The following is a 12,959-nucleotide window of genomic DNA, read 5'->3' on the forward strand; positions in this document are numbered from 1 at the left end:
CTTTTTAAACACACTAGCCTAATTGCAGGACAAGATTCAAACTCCTTACAGACGGCACTGGAATTGAACTCCGAATTTCTGGAATGTCCTGTGCTGTAATAGTTGCATTTATGGAATCTCCAAAGAAAGGAGTGCATCAACCTCAACTTTCCTCTGCCAAACCCATCAGAATACTGTGCATATTTTTAGGACACCTCGGTTAACACATCGCTTTACAGTACCAGCAACTCAGGTTCATCTCCTGCCGCTGTCTGAAAGGTGTTTTACGTTCTCCCCATGACCACGCAACTCTCCACCAGGTTCTCAGGTTTCCCAAAGATGTACCAGTTGGTAGGTTAATCGGTTATTGTAAATTGTCCCGTGATTAAGCTAGGATTAAATTAGGGGGCTGCTGGGCCACGCAGCTCAAAGGGCTGGAAGGGCCTACTCCACATTGTATCTCAATAAATAAAAGGATAGATAAAACAGCCGGTGGAGATCATTCTGAATGGTCGCATCACCACCTGGTGATGGAAGCTCCAATGCAGAAGATGCTGCGGAGAGCGGTGGGACTCGGCCAGGTCCACTTCTCCCCACCACAGGAACACCTACAAAAGGCAATGCCTCATGAACGAGACATCCATCACCAGAGTTCCACACCATCTGGGCCTTGCCCTCTTCACAATGCTGCCATCGGGCAGGAGGTGCAGGAACCTGAAGACCCATGTCTCAAGGTTCAACAGCAGCTTCTTCCCCACAGCCATCAGGTTCTGGATCCCACCTGAAAAGCCCAAACACTACCTCAGACTCAATTTCTTTTACTTTCTCTCAACTCACCCAAGGAAGGCACAGCAGCTTCTTGATTTTATCATGAGAGGCTGAGGAGGCTCAGCTTGTCCCCCACACCAGCAAACTTCTGCGGACGTCCTGTTGAAAGCGTTCTGATCGGCTGCATCATGGTCTGACGCGGCAATTCCAATGGGCAGTAAAGTAAGACCCCGCAGAGGGTAGCGGACTCAGCCCAATACACCACAGGCACAAACCTCCACACCGTCGGGAGAATCTAAGGGGGTGCTGCCTAAACATCAATTGTCATCAATCCCCACTAACCAGGCCATCTTCTCACAGCTCTGAATGGGCAGAAGATGCAGAGGCCTCAAGTCTCACAGTCAGGCTGAGAACAGCTACTTCCCTTCAACCATTTGGTTCTTGATGGCACAAGACTAATCAGTACCTCAGTATAGCAACACCTGACCACAATGGATTTTATTTTGCGCTAATTGTATCTTTCCGTGTATAATTATGTAGAATTAATGTTTACTTTCTGCTTTCCTTGTGAATGATGTGTCTCTGTGTACCTGTGATGCTTCTGTAAGTACGTTTTTCCATTGCCCCTGGACACACATGGACTGGTGCATCTGACGATAAACTTGACTTTGACGGTATGGACGCCATGTTTATTTTGTTGTGTAAATTATGAATATTTTATGTTAATTTAATTCACGTCTGTAACATACGGTACTGCTGCTGCAAAACAAAACTAATTCTTGGGTTGGTTATGCCTGGGTACTTATAACTACCATAAACTTGAACCCGGCTTGTTAATAACATCTGAAACAGAAGCATCATGAAATTTGGGAGTCGCGGGTAGGAGTAGGTGTGGAACCCTATGCGGAGGTTTTGCCCCCTCATCCAATATGGCAGCACCAAAATTGAACTGGGTGCACAGGACATAACAGCCACCTCACTAGGAAAGGTTCAGGCGAGGCATCTGTCATGATTCTAGAGTCAGAGAGCACTATAGCACAGGCACCACGGCAGTGTAGCAGTTAACGTGACACTCAGGGCAGAGTTCAATTCCAACATCATCTCCAAGAAGTCTGTACGTCCTCCCCAAGGAATGGATGGACTTTCCCTGGGTGCTCCCAGTTTCCTCCCACAGTCCAAAGACGGACCAGTTGGTAGGTTAACTGGTCATTGTAAATGGTGCCGTGATTAGGCTAGGGTTAAATCAGGGATTGATGGGTGGCACGGTTCAATCGGCCGAAAGGGCATATTCCGTGCGCATCTTAGTAAACAAACAGTCCTTTTGACCCACCTTCTCCATACTGTCCTGGGCTTCTGTCCTGACCGAGCATACTCGTGAGAGAGAAAGTCTCACTGTGGCCATTCTCCCCGTGACCACGCACGTCTTCCCCAGTGCCCCCCACTAAACTACAATGAAATGGTACTACAGACCTACAGACTGTGGAACTGTGGTCTGAGAGTCTCTACCTTCCCTAGAGAATCCCAGATTCATACAACATGGAACAAGCCCCTTGGCCATCTAGTCCAAGCCATCCAAAATTCCCCTCCAAGCCAGTCCCATCCCATTTGCCCATGTTGGCTCTCTATCCATCCAAACCTTTCCTATGCATGATCCTGTTGTTACGTCACAAGTCGTTATTAAACCTGCCTCAACCACATTCTCTGGCAAACTGAGCCTTCTATCCTTAACACTCTGGATAAAAAAGTTGTCCTCCCCTCCCCAGTTTTGAACCCCCCAACTCTGGAGGAAAGATGGTAAGGTTACTGTCCACATTATCTGAGCCTTTCAGAATCTTAAGTACTTGTTTTAACGTCACCCATCCAAGGAATAAAGCCTCACTGAAACTCAGGCCTTCTTGTCCTACTGACATCCCAGCTCAGAAAGAGGCCCTTTGGCCCATCTAACCCATGCTGGCCTTGACTTTCTTGCCTTTTATGTCGGTGATCCATTGGGTCAGCGGGCTCACTTTTTCTTTGACCTTCCCAGTTTACCCTCATCTTCTTTCAGGGTGACCAAAAGTGTCCCAAGTGCAGCCTCACCAACAACTACAACTGCAACATAATTCCCCAACTCCTATAGTCAGTGCCCTGTCTGATGAAGTCCAGCCTTTTTCAATGTCTACTTTTGACAATGCTTTCAATGAATTATGCACCTGTGCTCTGAGATCCTTTCACCTATTAAACTCCCAAGTACACTACTGTTCACAATACAAGTTCTACACTGGTTTGACTTTCCAAAACACATTACCTCACATTTATCCATATTGAAATCCATTTGCCATTCCTGGGTGCAATTCCCTAACTGATCAAGATCCCCCTGTAATTTACAAAAGCCTTCTTCGCTAGCAACATCGTGTAATTTCATGTCATGCACAAACTTACCCATCGAGCCTTGTGCATTCACATCCAAATACCAATGGTTCCAAAGACCCACACAATACATCACTAGTCACCATCTCCATTCCAAGAAACAATCTTCAACCACCACCTTTTGCTTTCTACCTCCAAGCAAATTTTTAATCCAACCAAATTGAATTGAATTGACATCCTTCACATACACGAGTAAAAATCTTTGTTACATCTCTCTCTAAATGTGCAATATGCAATCATAGTAATTTATATAATAAATTATAATAAATGGAACAGTAAATGTAATATAGAGTACACACAAATCAGCGTGAGTTAATCAGCCTGATGGCCTGGTAGAAGAAGCTGTTCTGGAGCCTGTTGGTCCTGGCTTTTATGCTGCGGTACCATTTCCCAGATGGTAGCAGCTGGAATAGATTATAGTTAGGATGGCCTGGGTCCCCAATGATCCTATGGGCCTTTTTTTTTTTTTTTTTTTTTTTTTTTTTTTTACACACACACCTTGAAGACCTTGTTAATGTACAAATAGGCAACATCCACTATCCAACCCTCATGTAGCCTTTTGGTAACTTCTTCAAAAGAATCCTTGCCCTCAACTTTGTACTAAGTTTTCCCTTCGCACCTTAAACCTTTGTCCTCAAATTCTTCATTTCCCAGTCCCAGGGAAAAAAGACGGTGCGCATTCACCCAGTATACACCCCTCATGATTTTATTTATCTCTATAACATCACCCCTCAGTCTCCCAAATCCAAGGAATAAAATCACAGGCTGTGTGCAACCTCTCCCTGTCACCCAGTCCCTCGGGTCCTGAGTCAGTCTCTCACTGGCTGTGGGATGCTGTTTAATATTGGTTGTGGGGGCCTGTACCTTATATGGACAAGAGGCTACTCAGCCTGCTGGGTGCATGCCATCTACCAGAGAGGCAAAACTATCTGTCTGTGGCGACCCATTTCCTGGCACATCCGAACAATTAGATAGCCTACGGGGGTTTGCGAGCACAGAGCTTTGGAGCCTCTGCGCCACGGGGGGCAGGTTGAGGGAGGCTTAAAAGTGAGGCTGAGGATTTCGAATAAAGTTTTTCCTTCGACTGCAGTTACCGACTCTGTCGTAATTTTAGCGCTGCGTGTAGCACACCGCTACATGTCCCACAGTCCCTCTGTACCCATACAGCCTACCTTTCCACTCGACCCCCATATCTCTTGTAACATGTCTCGAGTAAGGGAGTGAGTATCGATGGCAGCCAAAGCAGTTCTTTTATACTTAATTTAGAACTTACTTGTGAATGTCTCTACAGGTAAAGACTTCGGTAGAGGAATAAATTATACTTTCTCACAGTGTTCTTTACTATTGCATCTTCAAGACAGTACCATCTACATGAGGTTCAAAACAGCTATCCCCTTCAACCATTCGTTTTTTTGAACCAAGAAGGCAACAACATCCATCAAAGATCCCCACCAACCAGGCCATGCCCTCTTTTCACAGCTGGTCCCACACCACCAGGTTCAGGAACAGCTACTTTCTTTCAACCATTCTGTTTTTGAACCAACCGGCACAACCCTAACCACCGCCTCAGAGCAGCAACGCCAGGACCACTTTGCACTACAATGGACTGTTTCTTGCTGTAATCATGTGCTTCCTTGTAAAAACTGTGTCCGATGCTGGTTACCTGCTTCAAAGGGCCTATGATCCCGCTGCCAGAATGTTTTTCCTGCGCACTTTGCACATGGACTTGTGCATCTGACAGTAAATGCAGCTTGGACTTGATCCCCCACCAGCACGCTATTGGGATGTGGGAGGAAACCAGATTATGGAGGAGGAAACCACATGTGGTCGGAGACAAAGTCCCACAAAAAGACCCAAAGTCATGGGATATTTGAGCAAATTAGGCCATTCAGCCCATCCAGTCTGCTCCCCATTCAATCCTCACTGAACTTTCTTTCCAACCCCAAGCTTCTACCTACTCCTCATAACCCTTAGCCTCCTTACCGATCAAAGACCTTTCACCCTCTGCTTTAAATACACTCAATGACTTGTCCACCACAACCCTCCGTGGCAATGCATGCCAAAGATTCACCACACACCCCCTAAAGATATTCCTCATTTTGCTTGTTTATTTAGAGATGCAGCACCAAACAGGCATTCCGACCCTTCACACCTGGCTGCCCAGCAACCCACCAATTTAACCTTAGCCTAATCGCAGGGCAATTTACAATGACCAATTAACCTACTAACCGGTAGGTTAGTACCTAATTCTTGAATTGTGGGAGGAAACCAGAGTACCCGGAGGAAACCCACCCAGTCCACAAGGAGGAACGTATACACTCCTTACAGAGGGCACCAAACCCGAACTCCACTGTCCCGAGCTATAATAACATCAAGCTAACCATTACCTGTTACCACACTAACTGCCATGCCACTTGTGACACTAATCTTTGTTCTAAAGCCAAAGTGTCTCAAGAGCGTAAGGAGGTCCAGGTTGTCACCAAACACTCCAAACAAACTTCTAGTTTGAAAATGTCCTGTCTGGTTCTGTCAGGGTCTGGTACGGCAACCTAAACGCGCAGGAATGTAAGAAGCTGCGGAGAGGAGTGGGCTCAATGCAATACATCCTTCCCCACCACGAGGCACCGACTCAAGGAGGCAAAATCCATCATCACAGCTCCCATGTGGCAGGAGATACGGAAGTCTGAAGTCCCACACCCCCAAGTTCAGGAACAGCTACTTCCCTTCAACCATTCGGTTCTCGAACCAACCAGCACATCCCTGATCACTGCCTCAGTGTAGCAACACTAGGACCACCTCAGATGCCTGTGTCACAGGAATTCCCTCCTCAAAGTTTAAAATAAAATTTATTATCAAAATACATCCATGTCACCATGTACTCCCCTGAGATTCATTTTCATGTGTGCATTCACAGTAAGTAGAAACACAATAGAATCAGTGAAAAACTATACACGACAGAAATGACAAACAGCCAACGTTCAATAAAACAATGTGCAAAAACAAAAACAAAAACAATAATAAATATTGGAAACACGAGTTGTAGAGTTCTTAAAAGTGGGTATAGGGGTTGTGGAATCAGTTCAGTGTTGGAATGAGTGAGTCAGTGAGTGAAGTTTAAAAGCCTGATGGCTGAGGGGTGATAACTGTTCCTGAACTTGGTGGTGTGAGGCCTGAGGCTCCTGAACCTCCTTCCTGAGGCAGCAATGAGAAGTAAGCCTAGCCTGGATGGTGGGGGTCCTTGATAATGGACTCCTGGATGCACTAATCGAAACAGTCTCGCTCTGAAACTCCAAACAGGCTGACTTGTAATAGAGCATTTTCCGTTGCATTAACAGAGCTCCCATTTCCTGTTTGTTGTTTAGGCTAGGGCTATTTTAATGCTGCTGTTTTTCATACCCCGCTCGCTCAGGGTGAGGTCTGCAGTTATGTGATTAGCTTACTGGATTCTTTGCTGTAAGGCCCCAGCACTCTTGGTGCCAGCAGCTAGCACTGCACCGTGTGCTTTGCCCCACTGAGGGCTGTGCAAGGCCTCCCTTTCGCCTGTCAGGCCCTCACAGAGACGGCAGTATCTTTAAGCTCACCCAGCACTTACTTGCCACCACAAACTCTGCCTCTCCTCGTCCCACTACTATCCAACCAATTCTCGTTCTCCCACACCTCAACACCTCTGCCTTTGTCTGACCTTCATTTCCTTGTCTTCCCCCCACCTGTGTATGCTGATTCTCCCTCTTTCCCTCTGACTTTCAATTCCTCAATGTCTCTTCATATTCCTATGCCCTTGTTTGTCTCTCTCTTCCTCTCTCTCCCTCCCCATCTCTCTTCCTCTATGTCTTTTTGATTGCCTTTTTCCTCTCTTCATGACTGTGTCTCATTCCATCTTTATGCTCTTCTATCTGGATGCATGTCTCTCACCTCCTTCTCCTCTTTCCCAATGCCCATCTCCTCTCGCACTCTTCCTTTTTCTCCCGCATCTCTCCCTCCTGCTTTCTCTCTCCTCCCATTCTCACCCCTTTTCTTTTTTCTCTTCCCTTTCAACCTCCCACTTTCCTTGCCCCACCTCTCCCCTCCTCTCCTACTCTTTAGCCCCCCCCCCGATCCTCAGCACCCCACCCATTCCTCTCTCCCCTCCCTTCTTTTCCCAATCACATGTCAGAGACCTCCAGTCCTTGTTGTCCAGAGACTGGATGGAGATGCTGGGAAGGCAACTGCAGTAGGGACCGCGAGACAAAACCATGGACCCTGTCAGCCTCCCCAGTGCATTGTACAGGTCTGAGGAATGGAAGAAAAGGTCTGGCAGATTAACCACATGAGGAGTGTGAAGTCCACTGGATTTTGAAAGACTGGGAAGGAATCTCATCAAAACATACCAAATCCCAAAAGGGTCCAAAAGTTGAAAAAGTGGCCCTTCGGGTTTCTATTAAATTTCTTCCCTCTCACCTTAACCCTGCACCTTTTGATTCCCCAACCCTGGGGAACAAAGACTGTGCACATTCACCCTATCTATGCCCCTCATGATATTATACACCCCTGTGAGGTTTTCAATACTCCAATGAATCAAGTCCCAACCTGCTCATCGTCTCTCCTTTACTCAGTCCCTCCAGTATGGGAGATACCCTTTGAAATTTTCTTCTCCGGGGGAGCGGGATTTTTTTTTTGAAAAAAATTAGGTCACAGTTTTAGATCATACAGTGGATTCAAATTCCTTGAATGCAAGCCCTCCATGGACTCTGTGGACACTTCCCACAGCCTCAGGAAAGTCGCCAAAGACCCCACCCACCCCGGACATTCCCTCTTCCCTCCCACCAGGCAGTACAAAAGCACATTACCACCAGGCTCAAAGACAGCTTCTATCCTACTGTTAGCAGACTTTTGAACCAAACTCTCATACACTAAAAGATGAACTTTTGATCTCCCAATCTATTTCACTGTGGCCCTTGCACCTGATTTTCTGCCTGCACTGCACTTTCTCTGTAACTGTTACACTTCATTCTGCAACCTGCTTCCCTTCTGTACCATCTTGACATTCTTACCCATAGAGTGATCTGCCTGGATAGCAAGCAGGCAGGCTAAAGCTTTTCAATGTATCCTGGAACAAGTACTCAGTGTGTCACCAAATACTCTTAAAAATTTCTACAGATGTACACAGGGGAGTATTCTGATCGGTTGTATCACCGCCCATTAGGGAGGCTCCAAAACACCAATCACAAAAGGACGCAGGAGGTTGTAAACTCAGCCAGCTCCATCAGGGGCAAAACCCTCCCTACTGTTGTGGCAATGCCTCAAGAATATAGCGAGGACCCTCACCTTCCCCGACATGCTGTCATTACTACCATCGGGGAGGAGGCGCTGGAGCCTCAAGACCCTAACTCAATTACTCAAGAACAGCTTCCTCCCCTCAGGCAGCAGATTTACCAACAGTCGATGAACCGTCCCAAGCCCGGCTGTGAAAGGAGACGGGCTGGGCACGGGGCTAGCAACCCCATCCCGTAAAAGTGCAGAGCTACAGAAACACCAGCACTGGACCTCATCCCTGGCTGAGGAAAGAGAAGATGGACTACATCTGGGAACAACTTGAAAGGCTGGCCCGGGACAGAGGACTCTGGCAAGCTGCTGCCGGTGGCCTGTCCCCCAGCAGGGACGATGGGCTTAAGTCCATATATTCCTTTATATTCATTATTCTTTTCTTTCGCACGATTTAGTTTTATAATCTGCAGTAATTTTATGTCCTTGCACTGTACTTCTGCCTCAGAACCCAAATTTTACTTATGTGAATGTGATATTAAACCTGCTTCTGATATGACAATAAACAAATCACTAAATACTCAACAGGTCAGGCAGCATCTGTGGAGAGAGGCACCATCATGTTTTTGGTGCGTGGCCCTTTGAGAGGAGATCCATGGGGATCTCTGTCCCAGGGGCTGTGGGAAGCTGAGATTCTGAGCTCAGTTACTGAGGAACTGGATCCGTTTTTCAGCTTGGACCTTATGGGAGAGAGAGCAGCAGAGATGGGAGCCCACCCCCTTCCCACACACAGATCTCCACCCCTCCAGGTTGTCGTCCCGTTCTGCTCCCTGACATCTCACCTCTCCTCCCCATCCTCATTGACCTCTGCTCTCACCCCTCCCCCCCCCTCCCTCCACACCTCAAGTGATCTGCACTTCCTGCTGCCACACACTCTCACATCAAAAGTGACGCCGGAAGCCTGCAGCATCTCTGCAGAGCTCATCTCGACACAGTGCCAGAATGTGCCTTGCAGACCGATCTGGGAGAGGCCCCCCTCAACAATGTGACCTTGCTTCCACCTCTTCCCACTCCCTCTGTGTCTCTTCCCCTTCATTCTCCGAGTCTTTACTGTCTTGCCCTTTCTGTATCTCCCTTTTTTCTCTCTCTCACTCTATCTCCCCATCTCCCTTCTTGGCTCTCTCTCCCTACCCTCCTTTCTTTCCCACTCTCTCCCCCCTTCCACTTCTGTTGTGCTCTCCCTCTATCTATACCCCTCCTCCCCTTCTCCACCACTTTCTCTGCCCCTTTCTTTCCTCATCTCTCTCCCACTCACCCCCTACCTTCCTTGCTTTTTTCCTTCCTGTGTCTCTCCCTTCCTCCCCCCCTCACCTCTCACTCTTCTCCTCTTCTCTCCCTTCTCTCTCCTTCCTGTCTCACTCACTGCTTCTCCCCATCTGTCATGGACGTTGAGACACATGCTGAGAGACACCCATCCTCACTGAGGGAGCAGGTCTCCCTCTCTCTCTCTCTCTCTTCCGCCCTCCCTCACACACTTTTGAAAATCTATTTGCAGGCAAAAATCACACCTACATAGTTAAGCATATAAATACACTGACATAAATACATATCAAATTGTGCAAACGTACCGGGAAATGGCCATAGACACACAGATACACAAACTTACAGTCACATTTGCTCTGATGCATATGCATCGCAATAAAATTTGCTCACATTATAAAATTTGAGCAAGCTGGTGCTTTTCTCTTTGGAGCTACGGAGGACAGGAGGTTCCTTGACAGGGGTATATAAGATGATGAGAGGCATAGATAGAGTGGACAGCCAGGGCAGAAATAGCTAATACGAGAGGGCATAATTTTATGGTGATTGGAGGAAAATATAGGGAGGGGGAATGTTTGTGTTGTAAGAGTTTAGAGGACATTGCCGGGGGTAGCAGTAGAGGCAGATAGGGACATTTAAGAGACTCTTGCTTAGAAAACTGGAGCATACATAGGAGAGAAGTGTTGGAATGATAGTGGAGTAGGTTAACGGTTCAACAGAACATCGTGGACTGAAGGGCTTATGCTCAGCTGTGGAGTTATGTGTAAATACACACACAGAGTCACTGACACACCTTCCAACATATTCCTGGTGAATTCTACTGAACACCTGATCAATATCCAACTAAACAATAGCATGTAGGAACCTAACAACATCAGTAACTTCATACGGTTTGTAAGTGCAGCGTTTGACACAGTTTTGTCGTGCATGTAGGTACACGTCAGGTTGCTGCCTGCGCAGAGGCCATAGGTCAGAGGATGAGTAGCACAGCAGCAGACCATCAGCCCGGAAACCAGCTCTGCTGTAATGGGGACCGAAGCGGAGGCGAGGGAGAGAGAGAGATAGACACGTCCCCCAGTGATGGTAGATACCTGTCCCCTGTGAGTGTCTGAGAGGGTCCCAGACCTGTCCCACAGTGCCCTGAACCCTTTGAGACCACCCTGTCCCCTTCACCCAGAACATGACAGACCTTCCACCTCAGCACCTCCTCGCTGTCCTATGCTCCACTTCCTCGACTCCCACAACTTACAGAATCCTCTGCCTCTGTTCCGAGTGAACTCGGTGATTGAAACCCACCTCCACAGCCATGAAGAATTCCAGTGAATCCCCACCCTACCGATGAAAAAATTCCTCCTCAGCTCTGTCCAGAATGACGGCCCCTCATATTCTGAGGCCCTCCCTGACATCCAACCTGTTAGATTCAATTGTCACCTGAAGTTCAAACTCTTATCATTTTTCCAGAATATCTCCAAAACAAAACCTACTAGAAATCTAAAACTTGAATCAGAAGCAGAAACAACTCAGGAAAATAAAATTCAATGGGGAGAGAACAAGTTGCTGCAAACCAGACTGACACACACAAGATGCTGGAAAAACTCAGTGAGTCAGGAGGCATCTGAGGAGGGAAATGGACAGCAGACATTACAGGTCAAGACCCTTCATCTGTATTGGTCCTGGGGTCCACCATATTTACATTTTGAGGTTATAATTTCTAGGGGTACATAACCTGAAGATTTGGGAGAACAGGCTTCGGGTGGAGTTTGGAAGGAAGTGCTTTTACCCTTCATCTATTGACCCCTCCCACACACACACCAGGATCAAACCATTATCTCCATAGATGAAAGGAAGCAGCTCTCCCCACTGCAGTGCTGCCTCCCCTTTCCCCTCCAACTCTTGCTTCCCTCTTCCTTACTCTCACCTCCCTCTGCCTCTCATCTCTCTCCCTCGCCGTCTCCATCTCCCTCCGCGCCTCAATGCACTTCTTCCCCTCGACGACTCTATCTCACCCCATCTTTCTTTACCGCATGCCATTCTTCTCACCCTCTCACTTGAACCATCTCTCTCTGCCTTTCACCACTCTGCCTCTCCATCTGCCTGTAACCATGTGCCTCTCTTTCTCTCTCTGCCACTCACCAGTCTCCAGCCCCGCCCACCTTCATCTCCTTCCCCCTCTGCCACTCATTGCCTATCACCCTCTGTATCCTTCCCTCCGCACCCTCTCTCCATCTTGTCCTCTGCCCCTCACTGCCTCTCTCTATGCCACTCCCCCTCTCTCCCTCTCCCCGCCCTCTCTGGCTCTCCATCTCCCCATCTCTCCGCCTCACCACCTCTCCATTTCTCCCCTATCACCATAATGCCCCCTTTCTCTCGCCTCTCACCCTCAGCCCCCTCTCTCCACGCCCTCTCTTGCCATCTCCTCCCCTCTCCCTGCCACTCCCCCTCGCCATCTCTCCCCACCTCTTGCCATATTTCCCCTTCTCCTCTCGCCATTCCCCCTCCCCATTCCCACCATCTCTCTCCCCGCCTCTTGCCATGTTTCCCCCTCTCCTCCTCTCACCATCTCTCCCTCTCCACCTTTCCCCATTTCCCCCTCTCTCCATCTCTCCCCCCGCCTCTTGCCATGTTTCCCCCTCTCCTCCTCTCACCATCTCTCCCTCTCCACCTCTGCCCCTCTCGCCATTTCCCCCTCTCCCTCAGCCCACACCATCTCGCCTTCTCACCACCTTTCATTCTGTTTCCCTCCACCTCGCCCTCCACTTTCTGACGCCCATCTCTCCGCCCAACCTCCCTCTTTCTCTCCCCTCTCCGACTCTCCTGACCCACAGCTTCGAACTCCCGGACTCGGGGCTGCGGAACTGCAGACACATTTGGGTCTAAACACAGGATTCACCTTCCGGCCTCCGCCGCACGTTAAGCAATCCCACTGTGGCACAAAAACGGCAGAGACTTCAGGCAGTCGGCGCACACTTCCTGTCACAGTGCGGCTCCCTCTGACAGAAGAGGGGGAGAGAGGGTGAGAGCACAATTTGCTCGCACTCCTCCCGCTTGCTTCTTTCTATCCCTCCGACGCTCGCATTGGACCCGCGGCCGAGGAAAGAGGAGCTGGAAACCCGCCAACTTACCTTTGGTCCCGCCGCTCAATCTAGCTGACAGCAAAGTTTGGTGAAGTCTCGGCAGGAAGCAGTCGAGAGCGGCTGCTCAGCCCGACTTCCTCTCCGAGCAGACCGGTCACGTGGCAGCCC

Source organism: Hypanus sabinus, chromosome 1 (genome assembly GCF_030144855.1).
Source record: "Hypanus sabinus isolate sHypSab1 chromosome 1, sHypSab1.hap1, whole genome shotgun sequence".
NCBI lineage: Eukaryota > Metazoa > Chordata > Chondrichthyes > Myliobatiformes > Dasyatidae > Hypanus > Hypanus sabinus.